The sequence below is a fragment of the Salvelinus namaycush genome, chromosome 6 (assembly GCF_016432855.1).
Source record: "Salvelinus namaycush isolate Seneca chromosome 6, SaNama_1.0, whole genome shotgun sequence".
NCBI lineage: Eukaryota > Metazoa > Chordata > Actinopteri > Salmoniformes > Salmonidae > Salvelinus > Salvelinus namaycush.
Genome location: NC_052312.1, coordinates 18,635,595 through 18,656,157, shown reverse-complemented (window position 1 = coordinate 18,656,157; position 20,563 = coordinate 18,635,595). Strand labels below are relative to the sequence as shown.

General features: G+C 45.8%; 1 protein-coding gene across 2 annotated transcripts in view; it reads right to left on the bottom strand.

Moving 5' to 3' along the window:
• The window catches only part of LOC120049704 (lysine-specific demethylase 6B-like), a 55,889-nt gene extending 35,943 nt beyond the window's left edge, over positions 1–19,946 (bottom strand). For both annotated transcript variants that reach the window (XM_038996055.1, XM_038996058.1), the window contains exons 1-2: positions 19,875–19,946; positions 1,686–1,792 (exon numbers count right to left, since the gene is read on the bottom strand). The gene's annotated coding sequence lies outside the window, so the exon portion shown is untranslated. The remainder of the gene's footprint in view (positions 1–1,685; positions 1,793–19,874) is intronic.
• Between the last annotated feature and the right edge of the window lie 617 nt (positions 19,947–20,563).

Below are 20,563 nucleotides of genomic sequence, written 5' to 3'. Positions count from 1 at the left end.
TCCAGTAGTTGATTCTAGGATTTGTATTTGGTAATGTATAGGTTTTTGATGTTTGTTCTTTGTTATAGAGCCAAAAATATTGGAGAAGTGGTTTATCCATACATCTCAATTTTGGATAGATAATTCTTTGTGTTGTTTAGTGTTTTCCAATTTTCCCAGAAGTGGTTAGTCTATGGATTCTTCAATTACATTGAGCTGATTTCTGACGTGCTGTTCCTTCTTTTTCCATAGTGTATTTCTGTATTGTTCTAGTGATTCACTATAGTGAAGGCGTAGACTCAGGTTTTCTGGGTTTCTATGTTTTTGGTTGGACATGTTTCTCAATTTCTTCATTCGATTTTTGCATTCTTCATCAAACCATTTGTCATTGTTGTTCATTTTCTTTTCTTTCTTTGTTCTGTTCAAGTAGACTGTGATTTTGCTGTGGTCTGATAGGGGTGTCAGTGGGCTGACTGTGAACGCTCTGAGAGACTCTGGATTGAGGTCAGTGATAAAGTAGTCTACAGTGCTACCGCCAAGAGATGAGCTATAGGTGTACCTACCATAGGAGTCCCCTCGAAGCCCACCATTGACTATGTACATACCCAGCGTGCAACAGAGCTGCAGGAGTTGTGACCCGTTTTGGTTGGTTATGTTGTTATAGTTGTGCCTAGGGGAGCATATGGGGGAGGGAATGCTGTCACCTCCAGGCAGGTGTTTGTCCCCCTGTGTGCTGAGGGGTGTCAGGTTCCTGTCCGGTTCTGGCATTTAGGTCGCGACATACTAGTACATGTCCCTGGGCCTGGAAATGATTGATTTCCCCCTCCAGGATGGAGAAGCTGTCTTCATTAAAGTATGGGGATATAGGTAGCACACAGGAGGAAATTTTTCTCTGTTAAGATCATTTCCTTTTGAATTTCTAGCCAAATGTAAAATGTTCCTGTTTTGATTAATTTAACAGAGTGAGTTAGGTCTGCTCTATACCAAATTAGCATACCCCGTGAATCCCTTCCCTGCTTCACACCTGGTAGTTTGGTGGATGGGACTACCAGCTCTCTGTAACCTAGAGGGCAACCAGTGGGTCCATCTCCTCTATACCAGGTTTCTTGTAGGATGACAATGTCTGTATTTCCGATTAATTTGATGAAGTCCAGGTTCCTGCTCTTTAGGCCAAAGGCAGATGACCTCAGGCCTTGGATATTCCAGGATGAGATAGTGAAGGCTTTGTGTTCCATAAAGTGTCCAATGTTGTTGGTCGTGTGGTTTGGCCTCAGGCCAGTAAGTGTGAGCAGAGCCTGCTGAGCATCTGGTACATGCCATTGGCTTGGGCTAGTGTAGTGGGGGTTGGGCCTGTTTGCCCGCTCACGGCCTGGGTGTATGTGTGACTTCCATGTTGAGGCCCTCTTTGCGGGGGTGCGGTGCATGAGGTGGACAGGAGGGGCATAGGTCTGATCTGAGGGGGCCTAAATGGGGTGTGGGCATGGTTGACTTGGGGGGTGTTCTCTCTCTCTCTCTCTCTCTCTCTTTCTCTCTCTCTGTTTCTCTTACTCTCCATTACGACCAGCCTCCCTCTTTTCTCATTCTAAAATATGTTCTTCCTCTACTTTCCTGAACTCTCTCGCTCCATTCTTCCCCGGGCACAGATGTCTGTGTCTATGTGCAACAGACATAGTGAAGTGAAACCCAAAAGAGCGGTTGAGTCTTACCTGTATATGCCACGTCTTCAGTCTGGTCAGAGGCAGGGAGGTTGGAAGGTCAGTTGACCACCATATTACGACACCTCAGGCGCTCTCTCTCTCTCTGCCTGCACCTCCTGAACACACAACATGGTCGACAACATGGTCAGTCTGGGCTTGGGGTCAAGTGGTTACAACATGGTTGGCAGGCCATTCTATGGTGGAATGGTAACACAATCAACATTGTCGTTTGGGGTTCATTACCGTCAACATTTTAGTCACTGTGGTTCATAAAGCCAAAGTGTGTGTCAGGCCAAACATGAGGCCCTGCCTTGGCTGTTGCCATCTGGGAGTGTGTGTGTGTGTGTGTGTGTGTCTGTGTGTGGCATGTGTCGCCTGTTCCTGAGTGACTCACAGTGTTACTGCAGGGTCATGTGATCAAGAACAGGTGGCACTCTGGTACACCTCCTACCCCCTACACACACACACACACAGATGCCCGTGTGCATGTCCTTTTTGACATGATGTTGTGGTTTACACAGAGTGCAGTCAACCTAAATGTAATGTACCCTACCCATTCCTACTCCCTACTTTCAACTCTTCAACCCTCCTCCCTCTACCTCCTCTCCACTGTCCTCCTCTTTCACCCTCTCCACTTACCTAAACAGATAACCTCTCTCTCCCTTTCCCTCCCCGCCTCCCTCTCTCTCTCTCGCCCTTTCTTGTTCTCTCTCTCCATCTATCTTCCAACTCACTATGCAGGCTCATGGAAAACACACACACACACACACACACATTACTGTTTCCTACACATACCTAAATACACTACATCAACACACACTACACTCTCTAAGAGTTGTGACATAAACATATAGCTCAAGCCATGCTTCTGAATGTACTTCTATAAACACAGGTCCTGACAGTTGGGTCAATAATTGGCATGTTTACATTCATCTGCCCCTGGCAGTCAAGTGGACTAGCAGTTAAGGCACTTGACCTTTCACCCAGAGGTCAGGGGTCATAGGCCTTACTCCCTGGAAGGCCACAGCTGATGTGGAGGGCCCTCAGAGGCCCCTACAGGGTAATGTTTGAAAGAGATTGAGCATTTCCACCTTAAAACAGAATGGATGAATGCGTATAGTATAAGGATCTGTTGCTTACTTTTCAGTTTAGTTAGCAGTCTATTGACAGTGAAAATATACTTAGTAGGTCATGAAATGATGTTTGAATTGACACTAAAACCAAACAGTTTCAATATATTCCCTTCTCCCACTCTTTGTGAATGTCACAATATACAGTATATTGCAGTCATATCACCTGTATCAGTGTAGCCTAAGGGGATTTTATGCTCGTACTAAATGTCAATACTGACCCCAGATCAGCTCGGAGTGAGATGTGTGGGAGAGATAGGGTTGATTCTGAGAGTTCATCAGCGATAAGGCTGAACTGAGATCAGATGAGAAGTGTGTCTACTACAGTATCTGTGTCTGTAAAGGTCAACCCGTGGGAGGAACACTAACCAGCCCAGCAGAGAGATACATTGAAGAAAGGAGAGGAGGAGGGAAGAGGAGGGAGAGAGGGGAGGGAGGAGGAGGGATGAGTAAGGAGGAGGGAGAGAGAGAGGGGGAGGAGGGGGAGAGGGAGGAGTGAGGAGGAGAGAGAGAGAGAGGAGTGAGGAGGAGGGAGAGAGAGAGAGAAGTGAGGAGGGAGAGGGGAGTGAGGAGGAGAGAGAGAGAGAGAGAGGGGAGTGAGGAGGAGGGAGAGAGGGGATTGAGGAGGAGGGGGAGAGGGGAGGAGGGGGTAGCGAAAGAAGGAGTAAGAGAAAGGGGAGAGAGATAGAGAGAAGAAATAAAGAGTGAAGCATGGGTGAGAGGCAAGGAGGGGGAGAGGCAGAATAAAGAGAAGAGAGGGAGAGAGGAGATAAAGAGAAGAGAGGGAGTGAGGAGATAAAGAGAAGAGAGGGAGTGAGGAGATAAAGAGAAGAGAGGGAGTGAGGAGATAAAGAGAAGAGAGGGAGTGAGGAGGAGTGAGAAACAACCCGAGTCAACTATCCAAAAGATGAAAAAGGTGGGAAAATAAACCGGGTGGGGAGATTCCTAAAGTCTTCAAGAGAAACAGAAAAACCAAGGGGTGGAGAATATCACCATTTCTGAGAAAGAGAGAGAGATTAAAGAATGGAAAATTAGAGACAAAATAAACCTAAAAAAGTAGCAGAGCGAGAGAACTGGAGAGGGGGGAGAGGAGAGAGTGAAGGAGGGAGGCCAAGGTCGTGAAAGGGCCAAGACAGTGTTGCTCCCGTGACAGCAGGACTACACGTGACTCTGCTCAAGTCAAGGTCTGCATTGTGCCAGCCCTGCACTATTGTACTGATATCAGCCCTATTGTCTGAGCGCCAGCTGGGATACACGTGCTGCACACACACATACTTTGTGCCTTCACTCTCCCTGCATCTGATACTGAGTTGTGTGTCAAAGGAACACAGCATTAGTTCAGATAACAAAACACCATGGACTGAACACACTGACCCACTGAACACACTGACCCATTGAACACAGCTACTGACTGAACACACTGACCCATTGAACACAGCTACTGACTGAACACACTGACCCACTGAACATCCCTACTGACTGAACACACTGATCCACTGAACACACATACTGACTGAACACACTGACCCACTGAACACACCTACTGACTGAACACACCTACTGACTGAACACACTGATCTACTGAACACACTGACCCACTGAACACACCTACTGACTGAACACAGCTACTGACTGAACACACTGACCCACTGAACACCCCTACTGACTGAACACACTGACCTACTGCACACAGCTACTGACTGAACACACTGACCCACTGAACACAGCTACTGACTGAACACACTGACCCACTGAACATCCCTACTGACTGAACACACTGACCCATTGAACACAGCTACTGACTGAACACACTGACCCACTGAACACAGCTACTGACTGAACACACTGACCCACTGAACATCCCTACTGACTGAACACACTGACCCACTGAACACAGCTACTGACTGAACACACTGACCCACTGAACATCCCTACTGACTGAACACACTGACCCACTGAACACAGCTACTGACTGAACACACTGACCCACTGAACACCCCTACTGACTGAACACACTGACCCACTGAACACAGCTACTGACTGAACACACTGACCCACTGAACACCCCTACTGACTGAACACACTGACCCACTGAACACAGCTACTGACTGAACACACTGACCCACTGAACATCCCTACTGACTGAACACACTGACCCACTGAACACAGCTATTGACTGAACACACTCACCCACTGAACACAGCTACTGACTGAACACACTGACCCACTGAACACAGCTACTGACTGAACACACCTACTGACTGAACACATTGACCCACTGAACACAGCTACTGACTGAACACACTGACCCACTGAACACACCTACTGACTGAACACACTGACCCACTGAACACACTGACCCACTGAGCACACCTACTGACTGAACACACTGACCCACTGAACACACCTACTGACTGAACACACTGACCCACTGAACACAGCTACTGACTGAACACACTGACCCACTGAACACACCTACTGACTGAACACACTTTCACCTTACACTTTCTCTCTCTCCCTCTCTCACAAAGAGCACACACACAGTCTCTGAGGAAACAAAGTGTGTGTGTGTTAGGGTGCCTACTCGCGCATGTGAGCCTGCATGGCGTGTGTGCATGTCATGCTTGGGCTGCAAGAGACCTTAGTCAGTGGTGATTCAGAGACAATCTTCATGTTGGGACAGCAGACTTCATACCTGCACTGGACTGTGTACACACACACACACACACACACACACACACACACACACACACACACACACACACACACACACACACACACACACACACACACACACACACACACACACACACACACACACACACACACACACACACACACACACACACACAATCGGTTATATGTCAGTAAATGAGTTCTGGACACAGCCTGAACTAACTCCCTCTTCTACACACTCACATAGACATCACAACAGAAAGATTGAGAAAAGTAATATGTGTGTGTGTGTGTGTGAGAGAGTGGCAGAGTTGGTCTGTTTTCTTTGGATGTGTGTGTGTGTGTGTGTGTGTGTGTGTGTGTGTGTGTGTGTGTGTGTGTGTGTGTGTGTGTGTGTGTGTGTGTGTGTGTGTGTGTTTAGGAGGAGGAGCAAGCCAAGGTCTGTTGGCAGAGTTGTCGTGGGAGTAGACTGCGGTGGGGTGTTGGGGTAGGGAACCTCTGCCACATGTCTTCAGAAAAGGTCATGGTCGACCACAGTTGGGCTGCAAAGATCAAAGATAACCCCCCCCCACACACACAGTCATGCACACGCACACAGACAGACACACACAGACAGACACACACTCCTACGCACACAGTCATGCACACGCACACACACAAACAGAAAGCCAGACAGATGGACAGACAGAGTTTCAACCAGACACACACCCACACATAGACAATGTGAGAGACAGACAGACAGACAGAGACAGACAGACACATAGACAATGTGAGAGACAGACAGAGACAGACACACACACACACACACACACACACACACACACACACACACACACACACACACACACACACACACACACACACACACACACACACACACACACACACACACACACACATAGACAATGTGAGAGACAGACAGACACAGACAGACAGACAGACAGACAGACACAGACAGACAGACAGACAGACAGACAGACAGACAGACAGACAGACAGACAGACAGACAGACAGACAGACAATGTGAGAGACAGACAGAGACAGACACACACACACACCCACACATAGACAATGTGAGAGACAGACAGACACACACACACAAAAAACAGATCTGAAGATCTTTTGCAGCCCAACTTGGGTGAATCTGTAAACACACAAACAAAACAGAGCAGAACGAAGGCCTCCCGGGTGGCGCAGTGGTCTAGGGCACTGCATCGCCACCAGAGACTCTGGGTTCGAGCCCAGGCTCTGTCGCAGCCGGCCGCGACCGGGAGGTCCATGGGGCGACGCACAATTGGCCCAGTGTCGTCCGGGTTAGGGAGGGTTTGGCCGGCAGGGATATGCTTGTCTCATTGCGCACTAGTGACTCCTGTAGCGGGCCGGGCGCAGTGCACACTGACCAGGTCGCTAGGTGTACGGTGTTTCCTCTGACACATTGGTGCGGCTGGCTTCCGGGTTGGATGCGCGCTGTGTTAAGAAGCAGTGCGGCTTGGTTGGGTTTCGGGGGACGCATGGCTCTCGACCTTCGTCTCTCCTGAGCCCGTACGGGAGTTGTAGCGATGAGACAAGACAGTAACTGGATACCATTGGACAGTAATTGGATACCATGAAATTGGGGAGAGAAAGGGAGTAAAATTCAACTAAATAAATAAATATATAAAACAGAGCAGAACAGAGAGGAGAAAAAACAAGGAAAGACTAGAGCAGTGTAGCGGGGAGGAGAGTGGAACAAACAGCTGGTAATAAGGTCTAGACAGAGGCTAATGAAAGGAGCTCAGGAGCCTGAGTGCTAAAATCTGGAGCTGTGAAGTGTGTGTGTGTATGCATGCGTGAGTGTGAATATCTTAAGACGCTTTCAACATCTGTCACTCATTCATGTGGGTGTGGCAGACAGAGACAGACACACACACACACACACACACACACACACACACACACACACACACACACACACACACACACATAGACAATGTGAGAGACAGACAGACAGACAGACAGACAGACAGACAGACAGACAGACAGACAGACAGACAGACAGAGGTCTCTCTCGCACGCACACACACAAGCAGAGAGCCTCCAACGCCACTACAGTAGAAGGCTTTAACGCTAGTGCGTACAACATAAAAACATTTCCTATGACTCCAATACACGTCTCTTTCAATGTCAACTCCAAAACCCATCACTGTATCAACTCCATTGCACATGACACTGCAGCTCCGTTTTATATATCAAACTCCATTACACATGACACTGCAGCTCTGTTTTATATATCAAACTCCATTGCACATGACACTGCCGCTCCGTTTTATATATCAAACTCCATTACACATGACATTGCAGCTCCGTTTTATATATCAAACTCCATTACACATTGGTTTCCAGTATAGTCCCAGTCCCTATATATCCGTCTAGTGTATATTAACACAACGCTAGACATGGGATAATCAACGAGGGGCTATGCGCTCTATAAAGAATGGCGCCGAAGGAGAAGGCTGCCGTTTTACGATCCCGTAACCAATTTTTTGCATTATTTGTAACCTCTTTTGTGCATAATGTTTTACTGCTGCTGTTTAATTATGTGTTACTTTTATTTTCTATTTTTTACTTAAAAACTTCTACTTGGTACTCATCCCGGATCCGGGAGCACCCTCATCAGTAAAAAAGCTGACTAGCATAGCCTAGCATAGCGCCACAAGTAAATACTAGCATCTAAATATCATGAAATCACAAGTCCAAGACACCAGATGAAAGATACACATCTTGTGAATCCAGCCATCATTTCTGATTTTTAAAATGTTTTACAGGGAAGACACAATATGTATTTCTATTAGCTAACCACGATAGCAAAAGAGACAACTTTTTTTTCTCCACCATTTTTTTACTGCATAGGTAGCTATCACAAATTCGACCAAATAAAGATATAAATAGTCACTAACCAAGAAACAACTTCATCAGATGACAGTCTGATAACATATTTATTGTATAGCATATGTTTTGTTCGAAAAATGTGCATATTTCAGGTATAAATCATAGTTTTACATTGCAGCCACCATCACAACTCTCACCAAAGCAACTAGAATAACTACAGAGAGCAACGTGAATTACCTAAATACTCATCATAAAACATTTATGAAAAATACACAGTGTACAGCAAATGAAAGACAAAGATCTTGTGAATCCAGCCAATATTTCAGATTTTTTAAGTGTTTTACAGCGAAAACACAATATAGCATTATATTAGCTTACTACAATAGCCAACCACACAACAGCATTGATTCAAGCCAACAGTAGTGATAACGAATAAACCAGCAAAAGATATTAATTTTCACTAACCTTCTCAAACTTCTTCAGATGACAGTCCTATAACATCAAATTACACAATACATATATGGTTTGTTCGAAAATTTGCATATTTAGCGGCACAAATCGTGGTTATACAATATGAATAGTAGCCAAACAACAAACAAAATGTCGGGAGAAATCTTGGGAGAGGCACCTAATCTAATCAATAACTAATCATAAACTTGACTAAAAAATACAGGTTAGACAGCAAATGAAAGATACATTAGTTCTTAATGCAACCGCTGTGTTAGATTTTTAAAATTAACGTTACTACGACATACAGCGTGCGTTACAGCGAGACCGTGCCGAAATTAATGGCGGAATTATAGTTTAACATTTTTCAACAGAAATACGAATTAACAGCATAAATAGTTCTTACTATTTGATGAGCTTCCATCAGAATCTTGTGCAAGTTGTCCTTTGTCCAGAATCATCGTTGCTCGGTTGTAGATTGTCGTCTTCAACTTAGGAATTAGCAGCAAACATTAGCTATGTGGCCCAGACGTGTCCAACTCTTCATAACGCAGCACAAAGAAAATTCCGAAAATCGCAATATACTGATATAAACTGATATAACTCGGTTTAAAATAACTACATTATGATGTTTTTAACACCTATATCGAATAAAATCAGAGCCGGATATATCTAAGGCCTATAACGAGAGCTTTTCAGAATGCCATCCTGAGGTCTGCTTTGCGCCATGACGAACGTTGAAAAGAGTGCACTCACCGTTCCAAGAGCTTTTATACTGCCTCAGATCTACCTAGCAACCCCATTCCAATTCTCACTGCTTACTGACATCTAGGGGAAATCGTATGCAGTGCATGTCGACCCATAGATTACTTGCAAATTAATAAACTGACCCTGGAACAGAGTGCCCGATTTCAGATTTCTCACTTCCTGACAGGAAGTTTGCTGCAACTTGAGTTCTGTTTTACTCACAGATATAATTCAAACGGTTTTAGAAACTAGAGAGTGTTTTCTATCCAATAGTAATAATAATATGCATATTGTACGAGCAAGAATTGAGTACGAGGCAGTTTAATTTGGGAACGAATTTTTACAAAGTCGAAATGGAGCCCCCCTATTGAGAAAAGGTTAATACTTCTTAAAGCATTTAACGGCAAGGTCTACACCTGTTGTATTTGGCACATGTGACAAATACAATTTGATTTGAATTCTATGAACAATAAAGAAAGGCGTGGAAGGTGTGTTAGCGCAGAGTGGAACTGACCTTCCATGGAGTTGCATTATTTTCCAGAGAATGCCCCGAGAGTCCCGAGTTGATTATCCCTTTTATACCATGGATATAATTTCACACATGAGAAATGTGTTCATTTGCAGGTAGAAATATGTTCAACATCCACTGAAGTAGCTAGCAAGCAGAAGTTGCCATGGTAACCAAACAGACTTGCTAGTTTAAGCTAACCAAACTATCAGTCCTAGCTTGCTATTATGAAAATCGAATTCAACAACACCAATACCGTTTTCGATTCGACTGATTGCTTTCAAAAGCAACTCAAACAAAACATGGAAAAATTAACTACAGCCATTGAATCTTACCGTGCAAAAATATTATGCGTTATAGGGAAATAATGCACGCTCTAGAATGCCCTTCAAGCCAATCAGAAAGGAGTATTCAACAATGCCATGGTATAATAAAAAAAGGTGCCGAAGATGATGGCTGACATTTTACATGCCCGTAATCAATTGTGCTATTTGTTCGTTTTTTTTACGTTGTATATAACTTATTTTTTAAACTTATTTTGTACATAATGTTGCTGCTAACGTCTCTTATGACCGAAAATAACTTCTGGACACCAGAACAGCGATTACTCACCACGAACTGGAAGAAGCTTTTTCCTTTAACGAGTCCGACGAGAAGGATATACTGCTCTCCCGGGACCAGGCCCAAATCCCCGTCATTAGCGTGAAGAAAAGGCGGAAGAAAAGAGGACGAAGATCAGGCTGCCTTCTGAGAATCCGAAGGCGAGCGAGTAAGCTCCCACAGCCTTCCGTTTTACTTGCTAACATGCAATCATTGGAAAATAAAATGGATGACCTACGATTACGATTATCCTACCAACGGGACATTAAGAACTGTAATATCCTATGTTTCACTAAGTCGTGGCTGAATGACGACACGGACAATATAGAGCTGGAGGGATTTTCAATGCACCGGCAGAACAGAGAAGCCAGTAAGACGAGGGGTGAGGGTGTGTCTTTTTGTCAATGACAGCTGGTGCGTGATGTCTAATATTAAAGAAGTCTCGAGGTATTGCTCACCTGAGGTAGAGTACCTTATGATAAGCTGTAGACCACACTATCTACCAAGAGAGTTCTCGTCTATATTATTCGTTACCCCCACAGACCGATGCTGGCACTAAGAGCACACTCAACCAACTGTATAATGCCATAAGCGAACAAAAAAATGCTCACCCAGAAGCGGCACTCCTAGTGGCTGGGGAATTTAATGCAGGCAAACTTAAATCAGTTTTACCAAATCTTTACCAGCATGTCACATGTGCAACCAGAGGAAAAAACCTATAGACCACCTTTACTCCACACACAGAGATGCATACAAAGCTCTCCCCCGCCCTCCATTTGGCAAATCTGACCATAATTCTATCCTCCTGATTCCTGCTTACAAGCAAAAACTAATGCAGGACGTACCAGTGACTCGCTCAATACGGAAGTGGTCAGAGGGTGCGGATGCTACGCTACAGGACTGTTTTGCTAGCACAGACTGGAATATGTTCCAGGATTCATCCAATGGCATTGAGGACTATACCACCTCAGTCATCGAATTCATCAATAACTGCATCAACGACGTCGTCCCCACAGTGACCGTATGTACATATCCCAACCAGAAGCCATGGATTACAGGCAACATCCGCATCGAGCTAAAGTCTAGAGGAGCGGGACACTGATTTCAAGGAGCGGGACACTGATTTGGACGCCTATAAGAAATCCCAATATGCCCTCAGACGAACCATCAAACAAGCAAAGCGTCAATACAGGATTAAGATTGAATCCTACTACACCGGCTCTGACGCTCGTCAGATGTGGCAGGGCTTGAAAACTATTACGGACTACAAAAGGAAACCCAGACGCGAGCTGCCCAGTGACGCGAGCCTACCAGACGAGCTAAATGCCTTTTATGCTCGCTTTGAGGCAAGCAACACTGAAGCATGCACCAGAGCACCAGCTGCTCTGGATGACTGTGTGATAACGCTCTCGGTAGCCGATGTGAGCAAGACCTTTAAACAGGTCAACATTCACAAAGCCACGGGGCCAGATGGATTACCAGGACGTGTACTCAAAACATGCACGGATCAAGTGGCAAGTGTCTTCACTGACATTTTCAAACTCTCCCTGACTGAGTCTGTAATACCTTCATGTTTCAAGCAGACCACCAAAGTCCCTGTGCCCAAGGAAGCGAAGGTAAGCTGCCTAAATGATAACCACCCCGTAGCACTCACGTCAGTAGCCATGAAGTGCTTTGAAAGGCTGGTCTTGGCTGACATCAACAACATCCTCCCGGATACCCTAGACCCACTCCAATTCGCATACCGCCCCAACAGATCCACAGATGGCGCAATCTCGTTCGCACTCCACACTGCCCTTTCCCACCTGGACAAAAGGAACACCTACGTGAGAATGCTGTTAATTGACTACAGTTCAGGGCTCAACACCATAGTGCCCACGAAGCTCATCACTAAGCTAAGGACCCTGGGACTAAACACCTCCCTCTGCAACTGGATCCTGGACTTCCTGACGGGCCGCCCCCAGGTGGTAAGGGTAGGCAACAACACGTTGATCCTCAACACTGGGACCCCTCAGGGGTGTGCACTTAGTCCCCTCCTGTACTCCCTGTTCACCCACGACTGCGTGGCAACACTACTCCAACACCATCATTATGTTTACAACAGTGATCACCGAAAACGATGAGACAGCCTATAGGGAAGAGGTTAGAGAACTGTCAGTGTGGTGCCAGGCCAACAACCTCTCCCTCAATGTGAGCAAGACAAATGAGGTGATCGTGGACTACAGGAAAAGGCGGGCCGTACAGGCCCCCATTAACATCAATGGGGTTGTAGTGGAGCGGGTCGAGAGTTTCAAGTTGTGGACACCAATCACCAACGGTCTATCATGGTCCAAACACACCAAGACAGTCGTGAAGAGGGCACGACAAAACCTTTTCCCCATCAGGAGACAGAAAATACTTGGCATGGGTCCCCAGATCCTCAAAACGTTCTGCAGCTGCACCATCGAGAGCATCCTGACCGGTTGCATCACCGCCTGGTATAGCAACTGCTCGGCATCTGACCGTAAGGCACTACAGAAGGTAGTGCGTGTGGCTCAGTACATCACTGTGGCCAAGCTTCCTGCAATCCAGGACCTATATAATAGGCGGTGTCAGAGGAAAGCCCATAAAATTGTCAGAGACTCCAGCCACCCAAGTCATAGACTGTTTTCTCTGCTACCGCACGGCAAGCTGTACCGGAGTTCCAAGTCTAGGACCAAAAGGCTCCTTAACAGCTTCTACCCCCAAGCCATAAGATTGCTGAATAATTAATCAAATGGCCACCGGACTATTACATTGACCCCCCCCCCCCCCCCCATTTGTTTTGAACACTGCTGCGACTCACTGTTTATTATCTATGCATAGTCACTTCACCCCTACCTACATGTACAAATTACCTCTAACCTGTACACCCTGTATATAGCCTTAATATTCTCATGTTATTGTATTATTTTTTATAATTTTTTACTTTAGTTTATTTGGTAAATATTTTCTTAACTCTTATTGAACTGCACTGTTGCTTAAGTGCTTGTAAGTAAGCACTTCACAGTAAGGTCTACACTTGTTGTATTCAGCGCATGTGACAAATACATTTTGATTAGATTTAATAGTGTATAAACTGCTGTTCTGCTGTAATCTCTGTCTGAAGACATGACTGTCAACTCCATAACACATGACCGTAGTCCTCACTGTCAGCACACGGCTGTTTTTACCTGGCAGAGCTGCTGACATGTCCGCACACGTCAAACACACACACACACACACACACACACACACACACACACACACACACACACACACACACACACACACACACACACACACACACGCACACACACACACACGCACACACACACTCTCTCTCTCAGAGCAATGTGTCCCGAGGCAGCAACGTCTGCAGTCAACCTAATGTTGTAGTAAAACAATAAACTGTCTTAATTTCAGGACTTGTTGTAGTCTGTAAGGTAACGTGAGTGTATGCGTGCGCGTGTGTGTCATACTCTCAGTCAGGGCTTATGAGATATGTGTAAGAAGGAGGGATTAAAATAAGTGCATGACGGGACATACTCACAGGGGAAGAAAAGGGGGATACCTAGTCAATTGTCCAACCCGAATGCATTTAACTGCAATGTGTCTGTCCTGCATTTAACCCAACCCCTCTGTGTGTGTGTTCGCGCACGTGCGGGGCGGACGTGTGTGTGTGTGTGTGACCAACCAGTCCGACATGCCCTTCCAAGCCCACATACCGGTCTCAGACAAACTGCTGCCTTCTCAGTTGCACAATAACAATACATGCTACAGTCACGTTCCCACTACAGACTCTAATCTAATGGGTCTGATTTAGTAATACTGCTGTACTGTATTCTCCCTAACCTCACTGACTGTAAAATAATAGCTGTACAATCATGATGGAACCCCGTGCAGATCACTTTGTTGAAAAAGGGAACGTTAAATCCACAGGCCTAAATTGTGTGTGTACACTGTATACATGTGTGTGTGAGACAGTGATGTGTTGCATCCCAATCCCCATCTGCTACAGCCCCATCTGTTGACACTCAAACACACATTAACACAAAGGACCTCTTTATCTTCACACACCGCACATGATCCCCACATACTGTTTATACAATCATCAGAGGACCACACACACACACACACACACACACACACACACACACACACACACACACACACACACACACACACACACACACACACACACACACACACACACACACACACACACACACACACACACACACATTCAAAAGCACTACTAAACACACACAACCACCACACTGTACAAGACACTCACCCTCTCCCCTCTAGAGAAATACCTCTCTCTACCTAGCTCTCTAACCAGGTTCTGCCTGCCCGTCAGGTTCTTAAAGGGGCAGTGTCAAGTCAGAGAGTTAAAAAGGAGGGGGAGAGCGCGCACACACACACACACACACACACACACACACAAGCACACGCACACAGAGCTTCCCCCACATCACATTAAAGACCAGAAGAGAGACGGATAAAGAGGGATAACCATCAGACAGAGAGAGGTGGGAGGGAGAAGGAGAAGGAGAGAGAGAGAGGAGGGTAGAGAGAGGGGAGGGCAGAGAGAGAGAGAGAGAGAGAGGAGGGTAGAGAGAGGGGAGGGGAGAGAGAGAGAGAGAGAGAGAGAGAGAGAGAGAGAGAGAGAGAGACGGGGGAGAGGGAAATAAAGTGACAGAAAGAGAGAGAGATTGGCTAAACATTGCCTAGAGAGAACATAACCTCTCCTATGTTTAGGATCAATGAATAAACACTGTGACTACATCACACCAATCTGATGATGTCAGCACAGCCTTACCCGGTGTCGCGGTGATTAACGTCCCCTCCCATCACCACTGAGTGAATTTTACCTTTGACACTAGCATGAAAAATGTCAATATGAGTCCTGTCATGTCCGGGATAAATTATCCAACAGAGTGTCGGGTCCGTGTGTGTGTGTGTGTGTGTGTGTGTGTGTCTGTCTGGCTATGAGTATGAAATATGGAGTGTGTTTTTTGGGGAAGTACTCTGGTACTGGTCTCATGTCACGCAAGTGGTTCATCTGTCCCGGTCACCGTGGCAACGGGCTGCCAGTCTGTAGTTGTAATCCTGGGGAATCAGGCTACAGCTAGACTACAGTCACACGCAGTACAGTCTCAAACGGAACACTTCACACACACTCAACTGCCTCACTATGCCGTTGTGAACACAGTCCTACAACCTGAATTGAGGTCTACAGATGTAGGATCTTAATTTGATCACTCTTTTATTCCTGAGAATTTTCCTGCACAGCAGGAAATACAAACTTGTAGTTTGTATTTCGAGGTTTAAAAAGGCTTCTAAAGTTTGTAATTTCCACTTTAAATGTCAGACTTGATTTGCCCTAATGAAAAATGTATCAACCCCTACAAAATATGTCCATTAATTATAATCCACATAATAATTCACATTTCCTGTTAATGCAGGATTATTTTCCGGCTGTAGCAAACTGGCTCAAATAAAGATCCTACACATGTATGCGTCTGTAAGTGGGTGTATGTATGTGCATGTGTGTGTGTGTCCTTGCCCAGCTGCACGAGGGCAGGGGAAATGAGGCGGAACTCAATCTTCCCCCCACCTGTCTGTCTGTCTGTCTGTCTGTCTGTCTGTCTCTCCCTGGAGGGAGGAGCCACAGGGCATACACTGCTTTCTTCATCTACACACACACAGACAGACACAGACAGACAGACAGACAGACAGACAGACAGACAGACAGACAGACAGACAGACAGACAGACAGACAGACACACACACACACAGCTGTATGTGCTAGACAGGAAGGAAGAGCGTGGGTATGATATTATAATATTCATATTATATGAATGTACGTTCAGAGTCCGTCTAATGCATGCATATCAGAGAGAGTAACGATCTGTAAGTGTGTTTGCACAGCGAGCTGCCTGCTGGTGGAGCGAGAGAATATTTACTGAACCGAAATAGAGAGAAGAGAGGGAGGAAAGGAAGGAGAGAGGGAGAGGGGGAGGCAGATACTTAAACACAGCGAGATGAAGCAGATGACAGAGAGAGAGAGAGTGAAGAAGGGAGTGGGAGGAAAAGAGAGGGGGAGAGAGAGAGAGAGAGAGAGAGATAGAGAGAAAGAGAGAGAGAGAGAAAGAGAGAGACAGAACCCATTGACAGGACACAGATGCAGGACAGAGTTACTATAAAGCCAGAGAGAGTAGTGTTTGCTGTTCATTTTTTTATTGTTTATTTCACTTTTGTTTATTGTCTACTTCACTTGCTTTGGCAACGTTAACATATATTTCCCATGCCAATAAAGCCCTTAAATTGAAATTGAATTAAAAGAGAGGGGGGAGGGGAGGAGAGAGGTGTGTGTGAAATCACACGGCTGTTCTGTTTGACACTGCTTCGGAGTAGAGATGCCAACACACACACACACACACACACACACACACACACACACACACACACACACACACACACACACACACACACACACACACACACACACACACACACACACACACACATTTATTATAGCTATAGGCTACCTTTACTCCCACACATCTAGCCATAGGCCTATATACTGTTTAGGTATAGCTTGGGCCGCTTACGAATATCTACACGCCTACACACATATTGTCACTTATACATTCCAACTATATATCAGACACACACAGCTTATGGCCGGAGGGCCAGTGTCCAACTATATATCAGACACCCACAGCTTATGGCCGGAGGGCCAGTGTCCAACTATATATCAGACACCCACAGCTTATGGCCGGAGGGCCAGTGTCCAACTATATATCAGACACCCACAGCTTATGGCCGGAGGGCCAGTGTCCAACTATATATCAGACACCCACAGCTTATGGCCGGAGGGCCAGTGTCCAACTATATACCAGACACCCACGGCTTATGGCCGGAGGGCCAGTGTCCAACTCAGTCTCCCTCCTTCCATCCCTCCATCCCTCACACCTGCTGAGGCCCACAGCAAGGTCATACACCTCAATTACCCTCTACAGAGAGAGGGGGAGGAGGGAGAGAGAGAAGGATGGGTGGAGGGGCGGTACAGAGAGCTAGGTGTGGAAGGAGGAAGAGAGAGAGAGAGAGAACATGGGGATAGAGCGAGAGAAGGCGGTGAAGTCAGATTTCACGCTATCTTGAGCACTGGCTCGCACGCCCCAATGATTCCTGTCATCTTATTTATGACGCCACATTGTTTAGTACCCGCTCTCCTCTCACTTTCCTTCCCTCTTTCTCTCCCCGGTCCTTTCCTTCTCTTCCTCGCTGAGTGTATAGTCAGCCATGTCCATTTAAGCCTTCCATCTATTCAATTACAGTTCCCCAAGATCCACAACTCATCAATATAATACAGCAGCTGTATATTAAACCTCTTATTATGAAGAACCACAGTCTTCAAGTGAACAGCGGAGCTTGTAAATGGGAGATTACAGAAATGGCTCTCACTTCATATAGAAATGATGAGCAATTCAATTCTCAGCGGTAAGATAATGAACGCCTCGCTTTACAGCTATTGATCTTAATAGACATGATTAACCCTTTGCACTCGTGGGAATTGGCCAATGTGGATGGGGCCAAATTGCAATGTTTCTTCCAGAAGAAGGCATATGCATAACCTGGCAGCAGTTTGGAGATAACGGGGAGAGGATTCGACTGAAGGTTCACCAGACACGAGACGGAATCCAAACGCCACACTGTTGATTTTACGTGCGTTTGACATTTACCGTACTTTCCGCCGCGTTTGCTGATCACGAAGTCTGAAAATACTCTGGGTACATTCGGTAACATCGAAGAATATTCTCGGGGAATGTTGGGTAGGTGCAACATAAGAGAAAACAACTACAAGGGGTGAGTGTGTCTCCAAGTGGAGTCTCCAAGTGGACACGCAGCTCTCCGAGCTGGACACAGTCCCCTAAATCGTTTCAAAGAAACTTTCATGACTCAAAGAAGAGTCTTCAACTATAATGTGCTTTTTGAGCTCGAAAAAACGGTCCATTATAAATGGCAATCTGGTGCTAAATGATCAAATACGATCTCACAGTGTTCGGTTTTCACAAGGCATAGAATGGAGTCAGGAGTGCGTTCATATGCGACAAACACAGGCTCATCCTGTTCGGAACAAGCCAGGGTAGAACGCCATGCCCTCTTGTAACTGTGGATCAAACATTGTGATCGTAAACGCTGACACTGTATATGACATGAGTTTTATGAGATGGAAATGTGATGTGCACATTTGGACTCACAGGTGTTTGGCTTGTATGACATCACAGCGGCAGTTATTATTATTATTATAACACATGAACGCCTCGCTTTACCCAGGGTGCTCAAGTTTATAACGGCTGTCAGTCAAAACTCACACGGAGCTGTGAAGCGGAGACCCTGAGCTCTGACGTCGAGTACAGCGTGTTACGGCACAACCACTGCGCTCCAATTTAGAGAGAGGGGAGAAAGGGGAGGGGAGATAAGGGTGAGGGTCAAGGGGAGTAGAGTGAGAGGGGAGGGAGGGAGTAGGGGATGAAAGAAGAGATGCAGACAGTCAGAGAGGGGGAGAGAGAGGGGGAGAAAGGGGAGGGGAGATAAGGGTGAGGGTCAAGGGGAGTAGAGTGAGAGGGGAGGGAGGGAGTAGGGGATGAAAGAAGAGATGCAGACAGTCAGAGAGAGGGGGAGAGAGGGGTGAGAAAGGGAGAGAGAGGGTCTTGAGGTCTGCTCCTTGATCCAAAGGAGTGGGATCAGGTTACGTTGTCTGAGAGGAGACAGACAAGGCTGCAGACACACACACACACACACACACACACACACTGAGAGCGAGAGAGGTCACAGTGCACCCGTTGCCCTCCACACACACATGATTGTGAAAACAAACACACACACACCCTCAGACAGAGTTTCTCTCGTAAACACTCACCAGAGCTAAGCACGCACACAAAGTACAGTGGTTATGCGGCAAGTAACACATCTCTCACTGACACACAAACATACTTCTTCATTGTCAAAAACACACAACATTCCCTCCTACCTCCACACAACCACACCTGCACATACACACCTCAGTAACGACCTACGAGTCAAAACGCCTAACACTCCAACAGAAAACAAGGACTTCTCCGACCGTTCGAACCGAATAACAGAACAGAATAGAATATATATATAAATAATAGAAGACAATATCACTAATATTCAGAGAACAAGTTCTACCTGACAGCTCAGCGTTGCCTGTCGTCTAGCAGCGTGTGTTCCCCGGCTACAGTAACCAGGCCGTTGTGTGTGTGGCAGCTATTTACAGTCAGAGTCGTGTTATCTCAGCCGTTACACAACACAACCTAACTAGGGGTCAGAGTGCACTGGAGAACTGGGCTAGACTGGCACACTAACACAGAGATACAGAACACAGAGAGACAAAGGCTGCATACCAAAGGGCACGCTGTTACCTATTTCATGCACTACTTTTGACCAGGGCCCAAAGTGCACCATATAAGGAATAGGTTGCCATTTGGGATGCAATAAATGTTCTACTATACAGTCACGTGAGGAATAGGGAGGAGAGAGGGAGAGGGAAAGGGAGGGAGAAGAAAAAGAGCACAAGTGTCCTTGTTGTACAATGTCCTTGTTCTATGTTGAATGTCTCTTGAAATCCAATGTATTATTATCATTATCATCATTATCATTCTTCTTCTTCTTATCATTATTATCATTATCATTATTGTGATTATTATTATCATTATTATAATTATTCTCATTATCATTATTATTCTCATTATTATTATTATTATTATCATTATTAGGTGGCTAGAAAATGGAGGAGTAGATAGGAGAGTGTAAAGACAAGGAGAAGAGGAAAGAACAGAAACACAAAGAACAGCAAAGCCTGACCATCAACCTGCAAC